Source organism: Sciurus vulgaris, assembly GCF_902686455.1.
Source record: "Sciurus vulgaris genome assembly, chromosome: 11".
NCBI lineage: Eukaryota > Metazoa > Chordata > Mammalia > Rodentia > Sciuridae > Sciurus > Sciurus vulgaris.
Genome location: NC_136472.1, coordinates 84,493,021 through 84,519,136, shown reverse-complemented (window position 1 = coordinate 84,519,136; position 26,116 = coordinate 84,493,021). Strand labels below are relative to the sequence as shown.

At 40.4% G+C, this 26,116-nt stretch overlaps 1 pseudogene across 1 annotated transcript in view; it reads right to left on the bottom strand.

Moving 5' to 3' along the window:
- The window catches only part of LOC306639887 (afadin- and alpha-actinin-binding protein-like), a 182,442-nt pseudogene extending 157,816 nt beyond the window's left edge, over positions 1-24,626 (bottom strand). Inside the window, exon 1 of the transcript in view lies at positions 24,587-24,626. The product of the transcript in view is annotated as an afadin- and alpha-actinin-binding protein-like (transcript). The remainder of the gene's footprint in view (positions 1-24,586) is intronic.
- Between the last annotated feature and the right edge of the window lie 1,490 nt (positions 24,627-26,116).

The following is a 26,116-nucleotide window of genomic DNA, read 5'->3' as shown; positions in this document are numbered from 1 at the left end:
GTGCACAGTGAGTTCTTGGGACTCGTGACGCACCAGATCTCTGGGTGACTGCCTGGTGGAGAAAGAGGTGCGTGGTGGGTCACTTGGTCTTAGAGCGACCGCACGGAACAACAGGTGGCTGCCGGAGGAAAAGGCATGTGGCAGGTCACTGGGACTCGGAGCGATTGTAAGGGGCTCCAGGTGGCTGCTCAGAGGAGGGGCCGCATAGCCAGGCAAAAAGTGCAGAGCAGGGTCCTAGACGGCTTCTTGGTGGAAGGGCCCCACAGACAAACTGAGGGGCGGAGCGAAGGCTCCAGGACTGCAGGCAGCTTCTCTGAGGAGAGGCAGCCTAAGGAGATTCGTTTGCGAAGGGTGAGGCTTCCAGGCCCAGGAGGTAGGTCCGGGTCCCTGGGAACATTGCAGAAGAAGGCTGCCCAGCCCAGGCGGTAGTTGTGAATTGAACGGAACCTCTGGGAGGAAAACCGACCAGCGAGACCTCCCCACCGGGTGACTCCTCCCTGTTGGGTGAGGTTCTCCCAAAAGGACTGTAAAATCAGAGACACAGGCCCAAACTGGTCTTGCATCAGCCCACATCCTACTTCCCTTCTGGATGACCATTCATCAGCAAGTGAAGGTACCTCTGCCCACTAGCAGGGAATATACACCACCGGAAGGCCACCACCCCTAGGGAGTCAGCTCCCTTGTGGAGCACTGCATTATCAACTTCCTCCAAGATTTCAGGCTACTGAAGACTAAGAGGGGATATAATAGAAATCTTCAGGGATATTATAAGACAATAGAGGAAATCTGCAATATCACAGCGGTCAACTGATACCTGAACAATATGAGAAAACAAGGAAAGAAAATGCTGCAAACAAATCTAGATGTTACATCAATGAAACCCAACGACAGCATGGCAGAAGAAATGACAGAAAGGGAGTTCAGAATGTGTATAATTAAAATGCTCAGGGAAGCAAATGACGAGATGCAAGAGCAAATGCAGGCACTAAATGATCGCACCAATCGACAGTTAAAAGAGCAAATACAGGAAGCAAAAGATCACTTCAATAAAGAGTTAGAGATATTGAAAAAAAACCAAACAGAAATCCTTGAAATGAAGGAAACAATAAACCAAATTAAGAACTCCGTAGAAAGCATAACCAATAGAATAGAACACCTGGAAGACAGAACATCAGACATTGAAGATAAAATATTTAACCTTGAAAACAAAGTTGAACAAACAGAGAAGATGGTAAGAAATCATGAACAGAATCTCCAAGAACTATGGGATATCATGAAGAGGCCAATTTAAGAATTATTGGAATTGAGGAAGGCTTAGAGAAACAGACCAAAGGAATGAACAATCTATTCAATGAAATACTATCAGAAAATTTCCCAAATCTGAAGAATGAAATGGAAGATCAAGTACAAGAGGCTTATAGGACTCCAAATATACAAAATTACAACAGACAAGGCACATGATAATGAAAATGCCCAACATACAAAATAAAGACAGAATTTTAAAGGCTGCAAGAGAGAGGAATCAAATTACATTCAGGGGGAAACCAATACGGATATCAGCAGATTTTTCAATCCAGACCCTAAAAGCTAGAAGGGCCTAGAACAACATTTTTCAAGCCCTGAAAGAAAATGGATGCCAACCAAGAATCTTATACCCAGCAAAACTTACCTTCAAATTTGATGATGAAATAAAATCCTTCCATGATAAACAAAAGCTAAAAGAATTTACAAAAAGAAAGCCAGCATTACAGAACATTCTCAGCAAAATATTCCACGAGGAAGAGATGAAAAACAAAGAAACAAATCAGCAATGGGAGGAACTATCCTAAAGGAATTGTCAAATAAAGGAAGAACCAAGTCGTCTCAAAATAAATAAATAAATAAATAAATAAATAAAATGAACCAAATGACCGGGAATACTAATCATATCTCAATAATAACCCTGAATATTAATGGCCTGAACTCATCAATCAAAAGACATAGACTGGCAGATTGGATCAAAGAGAAAGATCCAACAATATGTTGCCTGCAAGAGACTCACCTCGTAGAAAGAGATACCCACAGACTAAAGGTGAAAGGATGGGGGAAAACATATCATGCACATGGACTCAGCAAAAAAGCTGGGGTATCCATCCTCATTTCAGATAATGTGGACTTCAAGTCAAAACTAGTCAGAAGGGATAAAGAAGGACATTACATACTGCTTAAGGGAACCATAAATCAGCAAGACATAACAATCATAAACATCTATGCCCCAAACAGTGGCTCATCCATGTATGTCAAACAAATCCTTCTCAATTTCAGAAACCAAATAGACCATAACACAATAATACTAGGTGATTTTAACACGCCTCTCTCACCACTGGACAGATCTTCCAAACAAAAATTGAACAAAGAAACCATAGATCTCAATAATACAATCAATAATTTAGACTTAACGGACATTTATACAATATACCATCCAACCAAGAGCGCATACACTTTCTTCTCCGCAGCACATGGATCCTTCTCTAAAATACACCATATATTATGCCACAAAGCTAATGTAAGCAAATACAAGAAGATAGAGACACTACCTTGTATTCTATCAGATCATAATGGATTGAAGTTAGAAATAAATGAAAGAGTAAAAAACAGAAGCTACTCCAACACCTGGAGATTAAACAATATGCTATTACATGATGAATGGATAACAGAAGATATTAGGAAGGAAATTAAAAAATTCTTAGAGGTAAATGAGAACAAAGAAACATCATATCAAAATCTTTGGGACACTATGAAAGCAGTACTTAGAGGAAAATTTATTTCATGGAGCGCATTCAATAAAAGAAGTAAAAATCAACAAATAAACAACCTAACACTTCAGCTCAAAGCCCTAGAAAAAGAACAGACCAACACCAAAAGTAGTAGAAGACAGGAAATAGTTAAACTCAGAGCTGAAATCAACGAAATTGAAACAAAAGAAACTATACAAAAAATTGACAAAATAAATCGTTGGTTCTTTGAAAAAATAAACAAAATTGATAAACCCTTAGCCACTCTAACAAAGAGAAGATGAGAGAAAACCCAAATCACCAAAATTCGGAATGAACAAGGAAATATCACAACAGACAGGATTGAAATACAAAACATAATTAGAAGCTATTTTGAAAATCTATATTCTAACCAAATAGAAAATTTCGAAGACATCAACAGGTTTCTAGAGACATATGAATTGCCTAAATTGAACGAGGAGGACATACACAATTTAAATAGAACAATTTCAAGTAATGAAGTAGAAGAGGTCATCAAAAGCCTACCAACAAAGAAAAGTCCAGGACCAGATGGGTTCTCAGCCGAGTTCTATAAAATCTTTAAAGAAGAGCTCATTCCAATACTTCTCAAAGTATTCCATGAAATAGAAGAGGAGGGTACCCTCCCAAACTCATTCTATGAAACCAATATTACCCTGATACCCAAGCCAGACAGAGATAAATCGAGGAAAGAAAATTTCAGACCGATATCATTAATGAACATTGACGCAAAAATTCTCAATAAAATTTTAGCAAATCGCATACAAAAATATATTAAAAAGATAGTGCACCACGATCAAGTGGGTTTTATCCCAGGGATGCAAGGTTGGTTCAACATCCGGAAATCAATAAATGTAATTCACCATATCAATAGACTTAAAGTCAAGAATCACATGATTATTTCAATAGATGCAGAAAAAGCATTTGATAAAATACAACACCCTTTCATGCTCAAAACACTAGAAAAAATAGGGATAGTGGGAACATTCCTTAACATTGTAAAGGCCATCTATGCTAAGCCCATGGCTAATATCATTCTAAACGGTGAAAAACTGAAAGCATTCCCCCTATAAACTGGAACAAGACAGGGATGCCCTCTTTCACCACTCCTATTCAATATCGTTCTTGAGACTCTAGCCAGAGCAATTAGACAGACCAAGGAAATTAAAGGAATACGAATAGGAAAAGAAGAACTCAAACTATCCCTATTTGCGGATGATATGATTATATACTTAGAGGATCCAGGAAATTCCACCAGAAAACTGTTAGAACTCATAAGTGAATTCAGTAAAGTGGCAGGTTACAAGATCAATGCTCATAAATCCAATGCATTTTTATACCTAAGAGAGGAATCCTCAGAAAGAGAAATTACAAAAACTACCCCATTCACCATAGCATCGAAAAAAATAAAATACTTGGGAATCAATCTCACAAAAGAGGTAAAAGACCTCTACAATGAGAACCACAGAACACTAAAGAAAGAAATCGAAGAAAACCTTAGAAGATGGAAAGATCTCCCATGTTCTTGGATAGGCCGAATTAATATTGTCAAAATGGCCATACTACCAAAAGTGCTATACAGATTCAATGCAATCCCAATTAAAATCCCAATGACGTACCTTACAGAAATAGAGCAAGCAATCATGAAATTCATCTGGAAGAATAAGAAACCCAGAATAGCTAAAGCAATCCTTCGCAGGAAAAATGAAGCAGGGGGTATCGCAATACCCGAACTTCAACTTTATTACAAAGCAATAGTAACAAAGACGGCATGGTATTGGTACCAAAATAGACAGGTAGATCAATGGTACAGAATAGAGGACACGGACACAAACCCAAATAAATACAACTTTCTAATACTAGACAAAGGCGCCAAAAATATGCAATGGAGAAAAGATAGCCTCTTCAACAAATGGTGCTGGGAGAATTGGAAATCCATATGCAACAGAATGAAACTAAACCCATATCTCTCACCCTGCACAAAACTCAACTCAAAATGGATTAAGGACCTTGGAATCAGACCAGAGACTCTGCAGATTATAGAAGAAAAAGTAGGTCCCGATCTTCAACATGTCAGCCTAGGACCAGACTTCCTCAACAGGACTCCCATAGCACAAGAAATAAAAGCAAGAATCAATAACTGGGATAGATTCAAACTAAAAAGCTTTCTCTCAGCAAAGGAAACTATCAGTAATGTGAAGAAAGAGCCTACAGAGTGGGAGAATATCTTTGCCAATCATACTTCAGATAGAGCACTAATCTCCAGAATCTATAAAGAACTCAAAAAACTCTACACCAACAATACAAATAATCCAATCGACAAATGGGCTAAGGAAATGAACAGACACTTCACAGAAGAAGATGTACAACCAATCAATAAACATATGAAAAAATGTTCAACATCTCTAGTAATAAGAGAAATGCAAATCAAAACCACCCTAAGATTCCATCTCACCCCAATTAGAATGGCGATTATCAAAAATACAAGCAACAGGTGTTGGCGAGGATGTGGGGAGAAAGGTACACTCATACATTGCTGGTGGGGCTGCAAATTAGTGCAGCCACTCTGGAAAGCAGTGTGGAGATTCCTTAGAAAACTTGGAATGGACCCTCCATTTGACCCAGCTATCCCACTCCTTGGCCTATACCCAAAGGATCTAAAATCAGCATACTACAGAGATACAGCCACATCAATGTTCATAGCTGCTCAATTCACAATAGCCAGACTATGGAACCAACCTAGATGCCCTTCAATTGATGAGTGGATAAAGAAACTGTGGTATATATACACAATGGAATATTACTCAGCCATAAAGAATGACAAAATTATGGCATTTGCAGGCAAATGGATGAAATTGGAGAATCTCATGCTAAGTGAGATAAGCCAATCTCAAAAAGCCAAAGGACGAATGATATCGCTAATAAGTGGAGGATGACGCATAAAGGGGGGGAGGGAAGGGTTAATGTTAGGGTTAGAGTTAGGGTTAGGGAGGGGGGCAAGTATGGAGGAAGAAAGTACTGTATAGAGGGTAAAGAGGGGTGGGAGGGGTGGGGGGAAGGGAAAAAATAACAGAATGAATCAAACAACATTACTGTATGTGGATTTATGATTACACAAATGGTATGCCTTTGCGCCATGTAAAAACAGAGAGGCAACATGTATCCCATTTGTTTACAATAAAATAAAAAAAAAAAAAGGATAAGAATGTTTCTATGTACTGCCATGGAATGATTTCTTGGATTTAATATTACATAAAATATAATCAAGGCATTAAAGAATATGTTTATAATGCTACTGTTTATCTAAAAGAGGAGAGTGCTGAGTGTACACATGCACGTACATACACATGTAGTAGATTCCATTATTCTCACCATTTATAGCGGTTGTCTTGCCACCACAAATAATTCAGACCCGACTGAATTAGGAAACACTGAGCCATGGCTCCAAGAGGAAAATAAAGGGTTATATTTCTGTACTTTAAGTCACCCCCTATGGTATTCTGCTTTGGCAAACTGAGTAAACTATGTATTAATTTGTTAACATCAACAAAAGAGAAACCAAATATTACTTCCTGATGAAAATACACAATACCATCTATGAAATAATTCTACTTAAAAAATTATGAATTTGAATTATTTCAAGGTTTTGCTATAACTACTGTTTAAATGCAAATGGAGGAGATAGAGGAACATGCCTCATGATACCAGGAGGATGCAACCTGCGAAACCTGGAGCATGGGAAACTGTAAGACAAATGACTCAGCTTCTTGAATAAATAAATATTAAAGAAAAAATACAAAGGAGAAGATAGGTGAAAAGATTCTTGAAAGATGCCAGTCAAATGCAATATATAAGCCTTCTTTAGATGATGGTTCAAAATCTGTGTATGAGAGAGAGAGAGAGACAGACAGAAGGAAAGAGAAACACAGAGAGGGACAGATTTAGACCCTAACTGGATATTTAATATTATTCAATTCATTTCAGGCTATCTTTCAAATTCTTGGTATAATATCTGGGACACACTACAAAATCCAATTGCACAGTGGAAGAAAATGAGAAAGGATGTAAATTAAATAGGGCAGTGGTGAACTAACTTAGGCATTGTCATGGGAATAGAGGTTTCATTGTACTACTTCCTCTAAGTTCAGCATAAGTTTGAGATTTTTCACATTAAATTAAAAATTTTAATTTAAAATCAAATTTATCAACAAACTAATACATCCCAGTTTCTCATATTCTGAATAAATCCAATCACCATAGATTGATTGATTTCAGTACGGGGTTAAGTACCCAGGGCTGCTTAACCACTGAACCATATCTCCAGCCATTTTTATATTTTATTTAGAGACAGCATCTCACTGAGTTGCTTAGGACCTCACTAAGTTAGCTGAGGCTGGCTTTGAACTTGTGATCCTCCTGCCTCAGCCTGCCAAGCTGCTGGAATTTCAGGCATGCACCACCACACCCAGCTATACCATAGAATTCAAGATTAAATGAAGCAGCCCACAGAGCACAGTGAATACAGTGGCTGGTAGAATAAATAAATACACACACACACACACACACACACACACACACACACACACACACACACATATGTAAGTAAATAAAGCAAAACAGAAACTCCAGATACTGTGGTTAGAACATTATCGCTTTGGGATTTTGGCCAACCTAGATTTACCTGTGCTATTCAGAGAAATTTTAGGTTAACTCTATGCTTATTGGATTTTTCAGAATAAGGGGACCAGGCATACGTTCAGTTTGTTAATCCATTGAAATCTAAATCAAATTAAAATTTAATATGAAAAATTTCAAACGTACTCTAAATAATGCAAATAATATAGACAAAATAGAATTCTTATACATCTTGCATACATACATTCAGAAATAAAATCTCAAGCTCTGAGTCTTTAGTTCCAAATGTTTCTTGTTTTCCTTCCTGTTGTCCATCCCAGGGGGGTTTCTTTAAGTCCCACCCACACAATGCATACTGTGCTCCCAGACTCAGCCTTGAGTAATTCTCTGCACAGTTTTTGATATCACTAACTTTATTGTTCCCTTTCCTACACTGTAAACACCTGCTTGCTGACTTCTTCAAGTCTGACACATCCAGTTGTTCTTTCCATCTTGACTTTGTCTCCTCTCAGCGCTAATTTAATTTCCCCACTTACACTGGTCTTCTCAAGACAGCCTAATTCCTAATTCATAGAGAGCCCTGCTACCAGCTTCATCTTGACTTCTCAGCAAAGCTGACACACCTTCAATATGCCTCCTTTCTTCCTGTCCTCCCCACCCTCATCACCTCACTATCTAGCTTGGATGGGTCAGGACTTGAAACCATTCCTTTAGTAGCTCTCATTCATTCTCTCTCGCTGACACTTTGCTTCCATTTTGCAATATACTTTATTCAGATTTTACAAGCAGTGACAAGTTCAGTACACCAAGTAAAATGTCTCATGTGGTCTCCTTAAGATTAATAACATATTGTTGTTGACCCAGTTACTACTTTCCACTGGTGGGAAATCAACTGATTAGGCATTTTGGGAAGTATTTTACTTTCTTTGCTTGTTGTTTGTTTAATTTTCTCTAAGCAGAATGACCTTGTAGAATTCAATTGGTTATTCCCAAAAGTAGGCCTCATGGATGGCAATCTTAATGCTTATGTAATTTCCAAGATGACTGGATTCTGTATTCTCTTAGAAGTTAATAACGCAACCTCTAATTTTACACCACTGTCAATTACAATTGGGACAAAGATTCAGAATCATTTAGTGTTCAAGCAAGATATATATATTCAGCATGGAAAGAACAGAGATTTTAACATTGAATGTTTTTTTAACATTAAATCTTTGATTAAATCACATTCTCTATTTTAGGCCTCAGATGTATCACCAACAAAATGATACTTAAAAAAAAAAAAAAAACTTTTATCTATACCCTAAAAGCATAAGAGTCCTTCAAGGTCAGGAATTGCAGACATTAGATTAACCTTGAATGAATGAATGAATGAATGAATGTCCAAGGTTTTGTGAAATGGTGACTTCCATAGAAATATTCAAAATCTTTGACTTCTTCCACAGCTCTGTAGGGCAGTGATGGCTAATCATTTATGATGAAAAAGAGCCCTGGGCACAATATAAGCCTGCTCAGAGTCATGAGATTCAGGTCTAAGTCATGATCCTGAAGGGGAGGTGGAGTTCAGTGGAGTGTGCCATATTCTGCTTCAAGTCAGGCAACTCTTGAATCTCAGCTATGTTACACAGGACAGTGAGGCTGGGAAACTAGAGATTCTAGGGTCAGAGAGGCCTGAACATGACTGGTTTCCATCAATCTTCCATTTAAGAGTCTTTGGGTGTAAAGAACTGAACTCACTGGAGAAACTTTAAACAAAGGGTGTTGAGTTTTGTTTATTTGTTTTTAAAAGAGAAGTTTCAACATGAACTCAAAGGCAAGGAGTTCACACAGGTCTCAGGAAGGCCTATGGACAGAGCTGAACACACGCCCTCCAAACCAGGCCATGGACCAACTCTAATACCACTGTTTCCCCTCTGTCTCCCTCTCTTTGGGACTACATGGTCTCTCATCCTCTGTAGAAAAATTTCTCATTACACCTGTAAATATGCTAAACATGTCCACAAGATCCTTTTCTCCCCCCTCATTGCTCAGTTAAGATAGTCACAGAGGCTGGATCATGGTTCTAAGGTCCATTTCCAATTTCCAGGAAGACAGGAGGATCTGATATTCTCCACATGCTGGGCTCATGATTTCTGTCTGCCCACTCAGCAGGGACTGTGGCAATCTACTTCTTAGAGTCATGATTTTACCAGGGATATAAAATCATCAGAAACCAGGTCATGGACCCACGCTGGTAGAGTATCCAAGGCAAAGTGATCAGTTTAATGGATGTGCATTAATGAAAAAAAAAAAAATGGTGATAGCTTAGACAAAACTAGGAGGTCTATTATGGAGATACAAGGAAATGAATGTGATGCATAATAGAATTGGAATTGAAAAATTAGTTGTGGGAATGAGAAAAAGGGTCTAATCTAGAGGAGGAGGAATGGCAGAGCTAGTCATTGAACAAGAAAAGTGGCGAGTTTAGGTGGTGTTGGAGACAAGAGAAGAATAAACAACCATATCCTGTTTAACAAAGAACAAGAATCTGAATATAAAGATTAGGGAGCGGTATCCTAGTAAGGTAGGGAAAGGATGGTCCATGGTGATCAGTTATAACACATTTCTAATCATATTATTACCCAGATTAACACTCCTCAGTGACTCCTATTACTAAAGGATAAAAATCCAATGTCTTGTACATGATCCTCAAAGGTCCTCTGGCCATTTCTCCACCCTAAACTTCACCATAACAAGCAATAAACCAGTTGCAGTTCCCTAAGCATACTACTTTCTCCTCTCTCCTGTGTGCATTTAGCACTCTGCTTTCACTTCCTAGATAGCCTTCCTCCTTTAGCTGACTGCTATTTGTCCTTCAAGACACAGCTCAGGATCCACGCCTACCACACATGATCTTTTCACCTGGTGATCTCTGTACTCCTTCCTCCCAGCCCCACACAAACTGCTAAATTGCAATCTCTGACATTTTGGTCTGACTCTTCAGACTGTAAACCCATGAATTCAGGAAATGTTGCTCATATTTTAGTAAACCCAGTTCCTAGACACAGTAAAACCTGTGAAAGGTTTGTAAACAGCTGGAATGATAGCCTGGCCTCTGCAAAGATGGCACTCACAGCCCTGACAGCCTTTTTTCCTGACAGTGCAAATCATTTCTGTCTTTTTCTCCTTCCCATTTTTTTCTTTCGTTTTCCCATACTGCACGTTATTTCTGTGAGCGAGGCTATAGGAAATGGATTTCTGCTTCAGCCTTTGTATTAAATAGGCATCCCTGTGGTCTTTGCTGACTTCCCACCATGGCCTTGGAATTAAAGCACCCATTGGCCAACATTAATTATGCAGGGAAGAGAAGACAGATCATTTTAAGTAAATTGAAATATATTCAGGGAGAATCTAAACCTACATGAGCTGCAAATAAATAGGGAAGAAGAGAAATTGGCTTTCTTTAAAATTCACAGTGGGGCAGATTAAAAAAATGTTGACTCATACATTTTAAATTAAAGTTTAGAACTGCATGGAGCCTTAGTCCATTCAGGCTGTTGTACAGTGTACTATGGACAGGGTGACTTAGAGCAACAGAAATTAATTTCTCACAGTTCTGGAGTCTGGGAAATCTAAGATCAAGATGCTGGCAGACACAGTGACTGATGAAAATCTCTTTTCTGGTTCATAGACAGTCTTCTTCTCACAAGGTGGAAGGGATAAGGGAGCTCTCTGGATCTCTTTCATAACAACACAAATCCCAAATACCTCACCTTCAAATACCTCCACATTGGAAATTAGGTTTCAAAATACAAATTTCAGAGAGACACGAACATTCAGACCACAACAGATGAGGTACCCAAACATATCCCTTCTCATGATTGTTATTGTTTGTATTTTTCTTAAGTCAGATTACAATGGGATAGAACGAACAGGAGGTGGAAAATTAAAAAAAAAAGTGAGATAAAGTTGCTTTTTCAAGTGTTTTTGAAACCAGATACAAAGACACAATACAGAGGACTATGAGGTACAAGTTTAAAGCAGAATGAAGTGAAAGTACTGTGTGTGTGTATTTTGAAGAAAGGTAAGATTTGAGCCTATCTGTGGACCGAAAGAGTAAATAAGGAAAGAGAACTCAAAGGAGACACAGTCAAAGGAACAGGCCAGAGGAATGGAGCCAGGCCCCCAGGGTGGAGAAGACACATCTTCCTTGCTGGCAGAGCCCCTATCAGCTTTATCAGCTCCTCACTAAGGCTGTCCTGCTGTCTGGCTGCCTGGCACAGCCTCCTCCTTCCCACTCTTTCTGACCAGGATACTTTCTCACACCTTCATCTTTCCCACACATGGTCCCCTCTCCTGGAGTGTCAGTCCCCCAGTTGTCTTCAGTGAAATCAGACTCACCCTTTCAGATACAACTCACAGATCACCTTCATTGGAAAATTTTCCTGAGTCTCCTTTTTGAGCAAAGCAAATCTTCTTTCAGTACTTACAGATTTGGTAAAGTGCACATTTATTGATGTCCTCCACACTTCTGACTCCCCACCAAGGGGGGAACACCTTAAGGAGTATGACTGTGCCTGGTTCATGGTACCTGACTAAACATTTGAGCTATTTTAGATGAATAGATAAAGGAGGGAAAAAGCCATTGAGTGCTTCAGAAGCTTTAAGATGGGGAATAAAAGAATGGACCCTTTCTGAGCTGAGGATGGATGGGCTACAGCTGGGCAGGACAGAGCAGCCTCTACTGGAAATTGAGTAGAAAGATAGTGAGAGCTGACAGTAGGATTCAGAGGCCCAGAGGGAGCCTAGCTGAAGTTTGCATACCAAAGGCATCAATTCATTAATAGAAATTCACCAAGTTCAAGTTCACGGCCTTCCTACGAAATAAAAAGCAACTCATTTCACTCCCACAGTTAATAGCTTTACCTAGGAAATAAATTAAGAGTGATCAAATCAGATTTGTGAGACCTCTGGGGCAGAGTACCTCAGACAGCTGGGGCTTTCTACAAGACTTTAAAAATACCAACATTCTGTCCAAGTCCATGATCAAAGGTTTGCCAGACTCACTCATGAAGAAGAAAATAACTCTTAACAGGATTAAGAAAATCTTTGATTCTTAATCTTTCACTGTGTGAAAATAAAAGAGTTTTGTCCACCAAATAGAATTCATATCAATTAGAGTGTTTTTAAAGTCTGTGCTGTAATCATGATTTAGCAATGTTAACTGATATGTGCAGCCACTGATTAATCACCAGATGCAAATGTAATATAATCTTGACTGGACTTGCCTCATTTCACTCCCTTCCCTGGAATTCTGCAATCGCAGAACATCACAAAATGTTAGAGCCGTGAGGAACCCTGAGGAACATCTAGGTCAATAATCTCATTTCACTGGAGGCCAGGGTGGAAAAATGAATTCTCAGGCTTCCCTCTCCATTAGTGGTAGAACTGAGCCAGAAACCATTTTTCTCATCTTTCCATTAAATGACCTTCTTTCTCTCTATGGCATGTTATGAAAATATGGTTAAATTATTTTCAAACTTCTCTTTTCAATTAGTCAGTGAAATATTCAGCATATTTCAAATGGTTTATATCCAAAAATATTAGTCTAATGGCATGACCAATGTGATCCGACAATACGTATAATCAGAAAAATGACAGATTACACTCCATTTATGTAAGATCTATCAAAATGTATACATGCATTCTACTGTCATGTACAACTAATTAGAACAAAGGAAAAAAATTTTAAGAAACTGCAAAAATATTAGTCTAAACAATGTTTTCATGTCAAAAAGGGTAATTCTACATTCAGCCAGAAAAATATTGTTTTCTGGAACCCTTCATTTCTTAAAAGTTTCAGAAATAGAGATTTCAGTGGACAAACACTGAATGCTCTAGGAGCTGTCAGGGGACTGATTGATACTGGGCACAGCAGGGAGATTGTGAAAGGGAGAAGACTTGAACAGAAAGCCTAAGAGAAAGGATCGAACACCTGGGGTATAAGAGGAAAAGAATGGCATTCCTGACCAAGATAAAGGGATACATTACAATGAATGAGTCAAGGGAAACTGACTGCCAAATCTGAATTGGAATTGTTTAGAAAAACTTCTCAGGGCCTATTCCTCAAAACAACAGTCCCAAAATATGCTCTATAAAAAAATAAAGGGGGAATTCTGTGTTCGAGCAACATTGGGAAATGCTGTATACCCTCATAAAGATTCTCAGGGCACAATGGCATATTAAATGTGCCCAAGCTTCTGGCAGTCAGGAAACTTGTTTAATATTTTTCAGACTCCTGGTTGAAGTATGATGTACAAAATGGTACTGCTTAATTGATTTCCGTAATTGAACATGCAGGCATTTAGATTATGGAACACCACCTCCAGAAGTGTTTAGTCTTTTTCAATACTTTCCAAAATTCATTTGACCACAGAGCAGAGAACAACAAACTTTTTCTGTAGGGGCTGAGATGGTAAGTATTTTAGGCTCGTTGGTTACATACCAGCTCTGTTGCACATTCTGCTCTATGTTTTGTACGATCTTTTAAAACTGTAAAAACCATTCTCAGCTCAAGGGCCACACAGAAATGAGCCACTGCTCAGTTTTTTGTTCTTTACTCCCCCCCTGCCATAGACCCCTCTTTCGTAGTCCTTCTACATCATGACGATTAGTATCCTATAACCTCTAGTTGTACCAGAGACATTTTAGAAAATACAACTTAGAAAAATGACTCTGGAACACTGAGCTTAAGATAGGGTATGGTGGCTCACACCTCTAATCCCAGTGACTCTGGAGGCTGAGGTAGGAGGATCACAAGTTTGAGGCCTACTTCAGCAACTTGATGAGACCATAAGCAACTTAGTGAGACCCTGTCTCAAAATAAAAAACAAAAGGGCTGGGGACTTAGCTCAGTGGTAAAGTGCCACTGAGTTAAATCCCCAGGACAAAAACAAACAAAAAAACATTGAGTCTAATCATTAACTGAAAAATTGGATAAATTTTTACTCCTGGACCTGAAATCTTTATTTCCCTCAAGCACCCTAGGTGATTCCCTTACAGGCAGAATCATACATGTAGGGAAAACTTACAGTAATGGAAAAACACAGGTGATGATGATCTTGGGGTTGAAGATAAAGAGGTGGTCATAGGGAAAAGAGGGACATAGGCCTCAATTATCTCAGAGAACATCTAAGTTTCTATAGGGGAAAATTGCCAGAGATAGATAATAGAAAAAGACTTCAGAGAGGAGCAACCCTGATTTCCAAGATCCCTGTGTCCTTGAGAATATTTCATTCATCAAATCTGCCACTGCCATGGATGGGTGGTGGTGGGCACGGGGAGGCTTTCTCTCTTTCCTGGGTCCCTTGTGGCAGCGCTGAGCAAGGAGAGACTTTCATTCAGGTTTCAGGAAAGGCTTCTAAAAAAAAGAGAGAGAGCACAACATGTAATTAAATAAGTGACCTAACGTTAAGGTTTCACCCAGCTCAATAACAGCCTGTATTCTCCAGAGCTCATGGTCTCCACCCCATCGAAGCTCCTAGCTTGTTTCTATGGTGTGGGTGACTTCGATCCAGATGGTGCTGGAGCCAACTCGTGCCAGCTGCGAACTGCATGACTCTCCCCAGCTCCCCGAACAGTATCTTCATGTTGGTAGCTTGAAATTAGTCATGTGGAAGTATTTGCCCCCATAGAAACCAACAAAAATTGAGTCATTATTTATGTATTTGTTTTCCGAGAGCTAGTTGTTCAACAGTGACCGGCACATCACTGTGTCTCACTCCCCATCAGAATAGATTACAGTGTAGGCTATGCATTAAAGCAGACCTGCCTTGCCGGGCGTGGTGGCACACACCTGTAATTCCAGTGACTCTGGAGGCTAAAGCAGGAGGATCGCAAATCCAAAGCAAGCCTGAACGACTTAGCAAGATCCTGCCTCAAAATAAAAAATAAAAAGAGTTGGGGATATTACTCAGTAGTAAATATCCCTGAGTTTAATTTCTGGTACCAAAAAAAAAAAAAAAAAAGACAGATCTTCTTTGAACTCTATGACTATCCCATGCCAGCTACTAAAGCCTAATCTCCCAGTGTCTGTTTATCATTATATAAAATGAAGGTAATAACTCCTTTCATTTTATGACTGGGAGTATTAAAGGAAATACTATACTAGGAATGCCTGACACACGGTCAGTATTCACATGTGAGTTAAACAACTTAACACCTTAAAAGTAGAAGTGGAAGAGGCCCTGAGGGGGCTGGAAATTCTCTATCCCTCCTACCTAAAGCCTTCCAAGGTCCACTTTCCTGTCATGTTCCCCCATGAGTGACTGGCCATGAGAATACCTTCAATGAGTTCTCACACTAATTATGGGACTTTTTCCTATAGACTAAACAGGTTTTACTTTCAGGGAATGCCCATTTAAGACCAATTAGCATAAAAGAGACACCCATATGTAGTATCAGGTGGGGCATATGTTATTATAGTACCTCCAGACCCAAAATTATGCCTAGTCCAAGGCACTCTTTACTCCACTCACTGGATGCAGGCCTCAAGGACAGACACCGTCGGCTCTCCTTTGTATATACTTCATTCAAGAAACACATATAGAAACTGATAGAAATTATCAAGAAAAAAAGGTACTATTTTAATGTATCTTGATGCAGATTTGCTTTCCTTCCTCAATAGAGCATCTTGCATCCAACAAGCCATTCCCTGGTGTCTGAGGATGGTGAGGCTTCTAGGTCCCTGTTGTCAACATTAGTTCTCTGTGCCTGATGCTATAGTTGGGGCAGAAAACTGCATAGGTGCTGTATGAACCACAAGATAGCTCTGTGACACTGATTATTTTCTTTGTTATTTGTCCCTCCTAAGGGCTAAGAGGAGTCACAATGTATTGTAAGGTTCAGTTCCATAATCCAAGTTGATTAAGGTTTCAAAACCGACATCTTACTCATCTGTCTCTCCATCAGTTATGATATGGAAAAAGCAGAGCTGCAGGAACTGCAGTTTCCCTCCCCTTTCACCCTTCCCCCTCTGCAAGAGCCCAACTGTCTCCCATGTTCTCCAAGCATTTCTCTTACATCCGCTCTAAGGAGGAAAATGTTCTCCATAGGATTTTAATGGATTTGCATCAGAAATCAATAAACAACACATAGTCCCAGATACATGAGCATGAGACAGATCAACATGTCGCTTACTTCATTAGGCCATAATTCAATTACAAGAAGAAATTCTTTCCAGTTTCCCACAGCCTTTGATGTTCAGAGTACAAGGACAACTTCATTAGGATGAGGGAAGGTTTTCAAAAACAACTCTGAAAAATTAAGCTTGAAATTTCAGGTGTCTGCAGGAAATAGCTTCTAAATCATGAATTGCCCAAAGGTTAACATTCAACTTTTAGTCAGTCAAAGGCCCACTATTCATATGGCACCATCTTAGTCTGTTTTGTGTTGTTGCAACAGAATACCAGAGTCTGGGGAATGTGTGTGCAATTGGCATTTACTTAGATCACAGTTCTGGAGGCTGGGAAGTCCATACTAAAGTGCCACCATCAGGTAAGGAACTTCATCATTACGGTGGAAAGTAACAGCATGAGAGTGAGAGGAAGCTGAGGAGCTGGTGTGATCATGCTTACCTGTAACCCCACCTACTCAGGAGACTAAGGCAGGAGGATCACCAACCCAAGGTCAGCCAGGGCAATTTAGGGAGACCCTGCCTCCAAATAAAATTATTAAACGGAGTGGGGATATAGCTCAGTGGTAGAACACTTGTGTGAGTCTCTGGGTTCAATCAACAGTACCACCAAAAATAAAATACTGAAATAAGCAAGAAAAATAACTCATTTTTATCAAAAAAAAAAAAAAAGTCACTCCTGCAAGAAATAGCCTATTTCCTCGATAATACCTTTAACTTATTCATGATCTATTCACCTCCTAATACCATCACAGTCACAATTAAACCTGAGTTTTGGAGGGAATATTCAAACATAGCAAATACCACTGGGCCTGAGAGTTCAGAACAAGCAGGCTCCTGCCCCATGAGGGAGTCTACATTCCGACATTGGAGCAAGATGGAAACACCGTGTACACCAATAAGTATGTGATGATGAATTACAGTAAATATCATGAAGGAAAAGTACAAGGAGCCACAGATAAATGGATTTAACTCTGCAGGAGTTAGGGACGTTTCTTTCAGAAAGAGACATTTAAGCCAAGATTTAAAAGATGAAGAGAAATTGGCCTAGCATGGCATAGAGAATTTGAGAGTAAAGGAATACCATCAGCAAAAGGTTCTGCAGTGAAAAAGATCACATATGGAAACCAAAAGATCAGTGTGGGTGATGCATGGAGTGAGGGCAGACAGACATGCCTTGCAGCAGTGAAGCTGGGGATTAGGGCCATTATCCTGAGAGCAATGGGAAACCATGAAAGCAGTTTCAGGGAATGGATGACATCATGAACTCTGCAGTTTTCAATGATCATCCTGGCTTCTGTGTGATGATCAGACCGAAGGGAGGCAGGAATGCTTTCTGGGAAGCTCATTAGGATGCATTGCGGTAATGTAGGAGAACAATCTAAAGGTACTCCAGGACACCAGGACACTCAGGTGCATTCCACACAAAGGAAACTTTCATTCAAGTATTGGCATCTTTTGAAAATTTTAACCTGGGGGTCAGGCTAAGGCCTGGGTGTGGGGGGCGGGGGCAGAGGGAGGTGGGGGAGATGAGGGAGGGAGGAGGGAGGTCATCTATTGAACTAGAGCTTCAGAAGCTACTAGGGAGTAAATGGGTGCCTTCATCAGAGCAGAGTCCTATGGCTCTGATATTTCCAGACTGTGAGACCCGGTGTCAACAAGGTTTCCTTTGCAAGGACTTAGGAGACCAGCTACAAGTTGTCTGGAATCAGTCTCCTGGGGCACACACTTACACCACCATGGTGACTTGAACACAGCTCTTGCCTTTCTGTGAATGAAGAGACCCCAGAAAGAGAAGGAAGAGGTATGGGCAGAGATGGGCCAGACACTAAGCAAAACCATGTAGTAGCTCTGTGACCTTGCACTAGCTATGCCCCAGTTTCAATATTTTAGTGAAAAAAAAAAAAAAAAAAAAGGAAGGACATTTACACCTGCCTCATAGGGTTATTTTAAAGTAAACGAGTTAATACGTGTAATGCATTATTTAGCACAAACCTGGCATGAGAAGTCCTCAACAGAGGTTAGTTGCCAATTTTCTTATCTGGGTGGTACTCTAGACAAATTAGGGAATTTGGACCTATGCTCATATTTTAATACCACTCTTGTCATTTAGTCTTTGTGAATTTTGGGGAAGTGAATAAAATTCTCTGGGTCTCATCTTCCTCATCTCTTTAAATGGGTATGAGAAAATCTTCTTGTAAAAATTCCCCCAAAGATTAAACATGTTAATACTATTCACTTTTATTTCCACCTCCACTTCCACATAGGGAGGTACACTGTGAACAGCCTTTTCTCAAAACAAGAGAGTGAGCGGCAAAGTCAGTAGTCTGGGGATTGAAATGAGACAAATCTTGAGTGCAGATGAGAGAACTTCAAAGGCATGGAGGCAACACCCTCACACCATACCTGCATCTCTCTGCACAAAGAGGATAAAGATTATTCAGAGTGAAGCTGAATCATTCTGCCAGATATCCGTAGGGAGAGACTCTAATTAGCATTTAAAGAGATGCTGGAAAAGGATATATCGCTGATAAGGTAAAACCCTGCAGCTTGGAACTTTGCACTAAAAATATGCATCCTGCTCTGACAAGGAAAAGAAAGGAAACCTCCACAAATCACTTTCCTGTTTTTCAGTTGAGAAAGGGGGCTTGTGCTTATATTGCCAGCTCCAGACTCATCAGTAAACAGCAAGCTTGCCCTAGGCAGTGTTCTTTTATTCCTTTCAACAGTCAAGGAACACACACCATGTGCCAGGCACCTCCCATAGATGGGAGAGACTGATGTGAACCTCAAGGAGTTCACAAGGGCAAAGAGCACAAGCAGCACAGTGAAGGTCTCAGGGACCAATAGACCAAACAGCTGCAGCCATGCTTAGAGTTCTTCAAGTAGGGAACATTTGAGTTATGACCCACATTATGAGTTAAAGAAAGGAAAATCAAATAGGCACTCGGAGGAGAACAGACAAGCATCATCTCAGAGTTGGGAAGAAAGGGCTTGCAGTGGAAGAGACAGCCTGGGCAGTGGTGGGAGCTGTGGATGGGTCTCCATCCTGGGCTGAGCAACAAAACATCCCAGAGAAATCAGCCTGGCACACAGATTGGAGGAGAGTGGTATGATAGTTCTCCAGAGGAGAGCAGGTTAAGGATGGGATGAATCTACAAACAGCAGAGTTGGAGGCATCCACAGAATAACTGGCCATTATCTCAAATGAGATAAAACTGGGAGTCAAAGAGTTGACAACGGGTAAGTGGCAGAGCAAGGACAGGAAGCCAGTTTCCTCCTGGCCACTCAAGCCTGGATTCCCTCCTTTGTACTAAGGCAAGGGTCCCTGGGGCAAAAGGTCCAGCCTAGCCAATAAAGAGGCAGTTGTACTGTGCACTAATGGTCGCCCCTCATACCAACCCCCTCCCAGCCCTCTTACTCCTACAAAGGGCTGGGAGAGGGAGAAAGGAAGGGTGCAAGCCATACTCCATTAGGACCCAACCTACAAAATAACTTCTAAGGATGAAGGAGAGGATACTCCCTGATGTTGCAAACAGCCTAAACATCCTACACTAGGAGAATGATTAAATAAGCAATCATGAATACACTCAATTGATCATTCCTCAGCTATTAAAATTTTTACAAATATAATACTATTAAAAAACATGACATTATTGAGTACTAATACTATCTAAAAAGCAAAAATAGGAAAAAAATGACATGAAAGCATAAACCAAAAATGTTGGCAAAGAGCTATTTTACTAAACAAAGATGCACTAAAACTGATTTTAAACTTTTCATTCGTTTTTTTTTTTTTTCCAAAATATGTTTAGTTAGTATGTTAGACTTTTATAATTCTAAGTTATACCGTGGTAACATTCCAAATACCTGCCTTCTGCCAGTGCCCATGATTTAGTCAGCTTTTTCACTGCTGTGACCAAAAAACCTGACCAGAACAATTGTAGAGGAGGACAGGTTTATTGGGGGCTCACAGTTTCAGAGGTCTTAGTCCACAGACAGCAGGCTCCATTCCTCAGGGCTTGAGGTAAAGGAGGACATCATGGCAGAAGAATGTGGCAGAGGGAAGTAGCTCATATTATAATCAGAAAGCAGAGAGAGACACTTCAGTCTCCAGATACAAAATATATACCCCATAACTACACCCCCAATGAACCACTTCCTCCAGCCACACCCTACCTGCCTCCAGTTACCACTCAATAAATCCCATCAGGGATTACTTCATTGATTAGGTTAAGGTTATAAGCCAATCATTTCTCCTCCAAACCTTCTTGTATTATCTCACACATGAGCTTTTGGGGGATACCTCACATCCAAATCATAACATTCTGCCCCTGGCCCTCAAAAGCTTACACTCATCTGACAATGCAAACTACAGTTAGTTCATTCCCAAGAGTTCCCATAGTCTCAACAGTTCTGAGGTTGCTCAAAGTTCAAGTCCAAAATCTTCTCTCAAGACAATCTCACACTGTGAGCTCCTGTAAAATTAAAAGAAATTTACAAGTATCCAAACAAGTCCTGTAGTTCTGTGTTCAGCATCAGGAGCACATGGCATGTTGTTCTCTCCAAAGGGCTTGTGTAGCTCTGCCCTTGTGGCCTTGTTGGTTGCATCCCAAGTGACCTTTCTGTTGGCTTGTCTTGCTCAATTCCTGCAGCCTTCCTAGGTAATGTCCCCTTTTACTGGCACTTCTTAATCTTTGGGGTCTCTACTGGAGTTTCAGCTTCCTCCTCATCTCCACACTTTGATTTCTCAGGGGCTATCTGCAGGGACTCCAACCCTGCTGCACTTTGCCTGGCCTCCCAGGCCTTTCTTTGGAATTTTGGTGGAAGCCTCCATGACCCCTTAACTCCAGCATCTGCATTCCTGCAAACCAGCAACACGTGTTTGACACCAAGGTCTGCTGCCATCTCGAGTAGTAGCCAAACTTCCAGGGATCCTGGCTGCAGCAACCTCTGAGTGGCTGGGTGGCTGAGCACATTGAAAAAACTTCCTAGGCCCCTTTGTACAAGAAGGATGCCCCACTGGTCTCTTCTCAAGAGAATTTTCACTTTTACTCCCTTGAACCTGAGATGGGTGTGGTCTTGCCAACTCCTGAGACACCCTCAAGTCATCTTTCTTATTGTCTCTGGGCAAAGTTTTTAGCATTTCTTTAATGGCAGTAATGTCTTTAACAACTGCAACTTCCTTAACCCGAGTTTTACTCCCAACTTTCAAGTTCAATTTTTCAAATATTTCTGCTCTGCTTTCTGCTCCTGAATCTTATAATAAATTTGGCTAAAAGCTTCCAGCAATATCCATGTGCCCGCCTGAATGCTATGCTGCCTAGAAATTTCTTCTGCCAGATCAAGAAACCCATTGCTTTTAAAATCAGCCTCACAGCAAATCTCAGGACACAGGTAAGACAACTTCTCAGCCAGAACATAATAGGAATGGCCTCTAGTCTAAATACCAATAGTATCTTTCTTTTCCTCTAAACTCTTTTGAGCTCAGTCTTCACTGTCCATGGTTCTATTGATATTCTGATCTTCTGAGCTTCCACCAGAATCAGCCATTAAGCTCCACTTAGAACAATCTAAAGCATTTCCAGCTTGCACTACTAAACAACTCAAAATTCCTCTCACAAATTCCAAAATGCTCCACTTATGAATCACATGGTCAGGTTAGTCACTGTAATGACCCTACGTCTCAGTACCAATTTCTGTTTTAGTCAGCGTTTTCACTGCTGTGACTAAAGGACCCAACCAGCACAATTCTATCAGCTAATGGTTTCAGAGGTCTCAATCCATAAACAGTCAGATCCATTCCCCAGGGGTTCCAGGAGAGGCTGAACATCATGGTAGGAGAGTGTGATAGAGAGAAGCAGCTTACATGGTGATCAGAAAGCAGAGAGAGACACTTCACTCTCCAGATACAAAATATCTACCTCATAGCCCCACCCCCAGTGAACCACTTTCTCCAGCCACACCCCACCTGCCTACAGTTATCACTCAGTTAATCCCATCAGGGATTACTTTGCTGATTAGGTTAATGCCATACCCAGTCATTTCTCCTCCAAACTTTCTTGCATTGTCTCACACATGAGCTTTTGGAGGATACCTCACATCCAAACCATAACAGCCCATATGACAGCAAACAGCAATGACTTTTTCTCCTCAGTCTTCCAAAGCTCATTCAAGAGCCTGCTCTTGACAGAATCCAGAAAGCATGTACGCGTGCGCACAGAGATACATTTGAATTACATTTCTCACATCCCTGTTTTCCATTTAACATAGCAGGCAAGATATGTTTATCAGCCAAGTCAATATGCAATCATTGTGCATCTGCTTGTGTTCCCGGAATTGAATTACATACCCTGGAACACAGAAAAAATATGAAGACCTGTGTTCCAAAGTCTTAGAGAAACAAGACTGGTACAAGTGCAGACCCTGGTGTATAGTAGGTCTTCATGAACTGTTCACTGAATGAATGACTATAAGTCCATGAACAGGATTATTAGTGATCAGTTCAGCAGGATCCTCACAGAGTCTATTCACCGATCCTCACTGCCTGGAACTCCTTTTCCAAAAAACCTTTTCTGGGTTCTGTCAAAAAAATCCTCTTGTGAACTTTGGAAGACTGAGGAGGAAAAGTCATTAATTCCCAGGGGCAGCTGTTTGCTGGCCTATGGATGTTGACAGAAGGCAGGTATTTGGAATATCACCCTGAGAATCACCCTTTTTGATGCTACCAAATATTGAATCTGCAGCAGCAGCACCTAGCACCTCTTGGCAGTCTGCTGAGAATTATTCATCTTGGAATTGCAACTCCCTGAAGCGTATGCACTTGGTGATTTCCTGAAAGCAGTAGACTCCACCTTCTAGTGACTGTAGGAATCTCTGATTCCCTGAATTAAACATTTTCCTACCCAAAATACCTAAAGTGGCTTCTGTTTTAACCTAGCCCTGACTCTCATGTTATTCCACAAGCTCTAGGAATGCTAGCCATGTCAGAATCCTAGGATCTTTTCTAAGCCAGATTAACCAACCAGACATGTGAATTATTTGTGTGTAAATGAATAACTCTCCTTCCTGTTTTCTTCATTCAAATATCTCCTCCGTCTTTCCCTCGCTCATTTATGCCTCTTCTTTCTCTTTACCATCAGGACAGATGAGAAAATCCTGTCATAGCCTTTTTTTTTTCTTTTTAAATACTGCAAATAAATATTGATTCTCCCTAAGAAGATCTCATTTGGACAGTTAACAGTTTGGTTTCCAAGCAATGGTGGCCAACTCCCTGAAATAAGCCTGAGGAAATCTTTACAAAGTCATCAAGACATCTCCATCCCAGGCCACCCATTTCCAGGCACAACTTCTGAATGAATCTAGCTCCTTCCTCCACAGGGACCATGGAGGAGAGGCACAAATCCACTCCAGTCTGACAAATTTACTCAGGGTATGGGCGGCTTTGAAATTAATATCATGAATGAATATCACTCATATCCATTATTCACCCATTCAACACATGAGTTTAGTGTCTAATGTGAGCCAGGCACTGGGTGGGTGATGGGGGTATAATAGCCCCAAGACATGGTCCCCCTCTTTAAGACGCTCAGCTGAGAGTAGCAACAAATGATTACATCATAACCATAGAAAGGTTCTTCTTTTAGAGTCAAATAGTGTTTTAATCCAAGTGCTTTTATAAAAATAAAATAAAAATCCAAGAGACAAAAGATTGAGCATTGAGTGGAAGTAATTTCACTCCTAGGCAGGAAATATCTAGCAGACATATCCAGAGGAGGAGATTGGAGCTTGAGGAAAAGGAAATGGATTCAGTATTTTAAAGCCCAAGAACCACAACTCTCTCCATCCATTTATGAAAGTGAAGCCCTGCTCACTGGCCAGTGGCACTTAGACTTGTCTTCAGGTGACACATGTCTATGGTGGTCTCTGCCATGTACAGAATGTACCTGCTTTCGGACTGTGGCTTTCAGTTGCCTCTGATGCTTACCTGAGTTGTCCAATTTAGGATTATGACTCCCAGTTGTCATTTTATCACAAGTTATATCTGCCCTATGGGCAGTGGGTTAGATGGCGTGTCAGGGCTCATTAATAGAATAACAACATAATTTGTCATCCCAACCAGGACACCTCGAGTAAAAGGGTACACCACTAATAACTCCAACAGAACAACATAACAGCTGCAGCCGGGACTCTCCTTCCCACCAAGGAGAGCTGTCACTACCTAAAGCACAGAAGTAGCGGAGCCACATGGTATTGTGCTCTGTGCAATGTTCTGCCAGCTGTCCACATGTGTTTTCTCTCAGCTTAATCCTCACTACAACTCTGTAGAGTGGATGTTATTTATCCCCATTTCACACTTGAGAACCCAAGGCACAGATAATTAGTGAATTTCCCAGGGTTATAAGGTGGTAAGAGGTAAAGCCATAATCTGGACTATGATTTGCCTAACTCTAATATCCATGTGCATCACAGTCATTACACTGGCTCTAAAAGTGGTGACATTTGTTTTAGGAGGCCCTCACTGACCTCAGGCTAGGGATACAGATTTTCATTAACAAGTGTGATGTGGTTGCTTGCTGCTATGTTCCAATATTCTGTTGAAGTTCAACCACTCATTAGGGCTGGACTTGTGCTATGGACACACAGTTGAAGAGGTGATTCAGTCCGTGAAAGAACTCACAAGAATAAGGGAAAGACAGACAAGAAAATCAATAATCACAGAACCATATGATGAGTTCTGGGATAGAGGAACTCCCAAGGAGCATCTCACCCAACAGGAGCAGGAACCAGAGTACAACCCAAGTACAAAGAAAAGGAATTAGAAATAAAGTATAGCAAATACCACATGCAAAGGAGTAGGAGTAGTGATATAAAAGACCCTGTAAGGAAACAGAGAAAAACAAATGATTCTGTTCAGCTGGAGAAAAGGAGACAGAAACTACAAAGCATGGCTCAGAAGACTCAAGCCCACTCCTTCCACTCGTCCTTCACAGAGTTCACCCATGACTTGGATTGTCGATTTTCATATCCAAAACAAAGGAAGTGGATCAGAAACAGACTGTAATGTGAGTAGAACAATAATCTGCCTGAAAACTTCTCTTTCAGGTCTACCCTTTTAGAATCTTCATTCGGCTGAGGTTACTAAATTGGGAGCACATGAGTGGAGTCTGCCAGGGCCATCTTGTCACTACATGAAGAAAGTCTGTGCATGACTTAAATCAAGATGAAGAAGACACTGAGGGGGATACACAGAAGAAAAAAAAAAAAAAATAGAATGGGTACCCAAAGGACGCAGCTTTAAACACTGAACACAGGCATGCTTGCTATTCAGAATTTACATATTTTGGAATTCGCAGTTATGTGACTTTGTTTTCTTGCTTAAATTCAGTGGGTTTTCTGATCTAATGCAAAGATATTTTGGTATCTTCCAAATGAGGCATCTAAAATATATCTGAATCTCAAAAATCAACCCATGAGACATCATAAATATAGAGAGATCACTATGGGGATTGAAAAC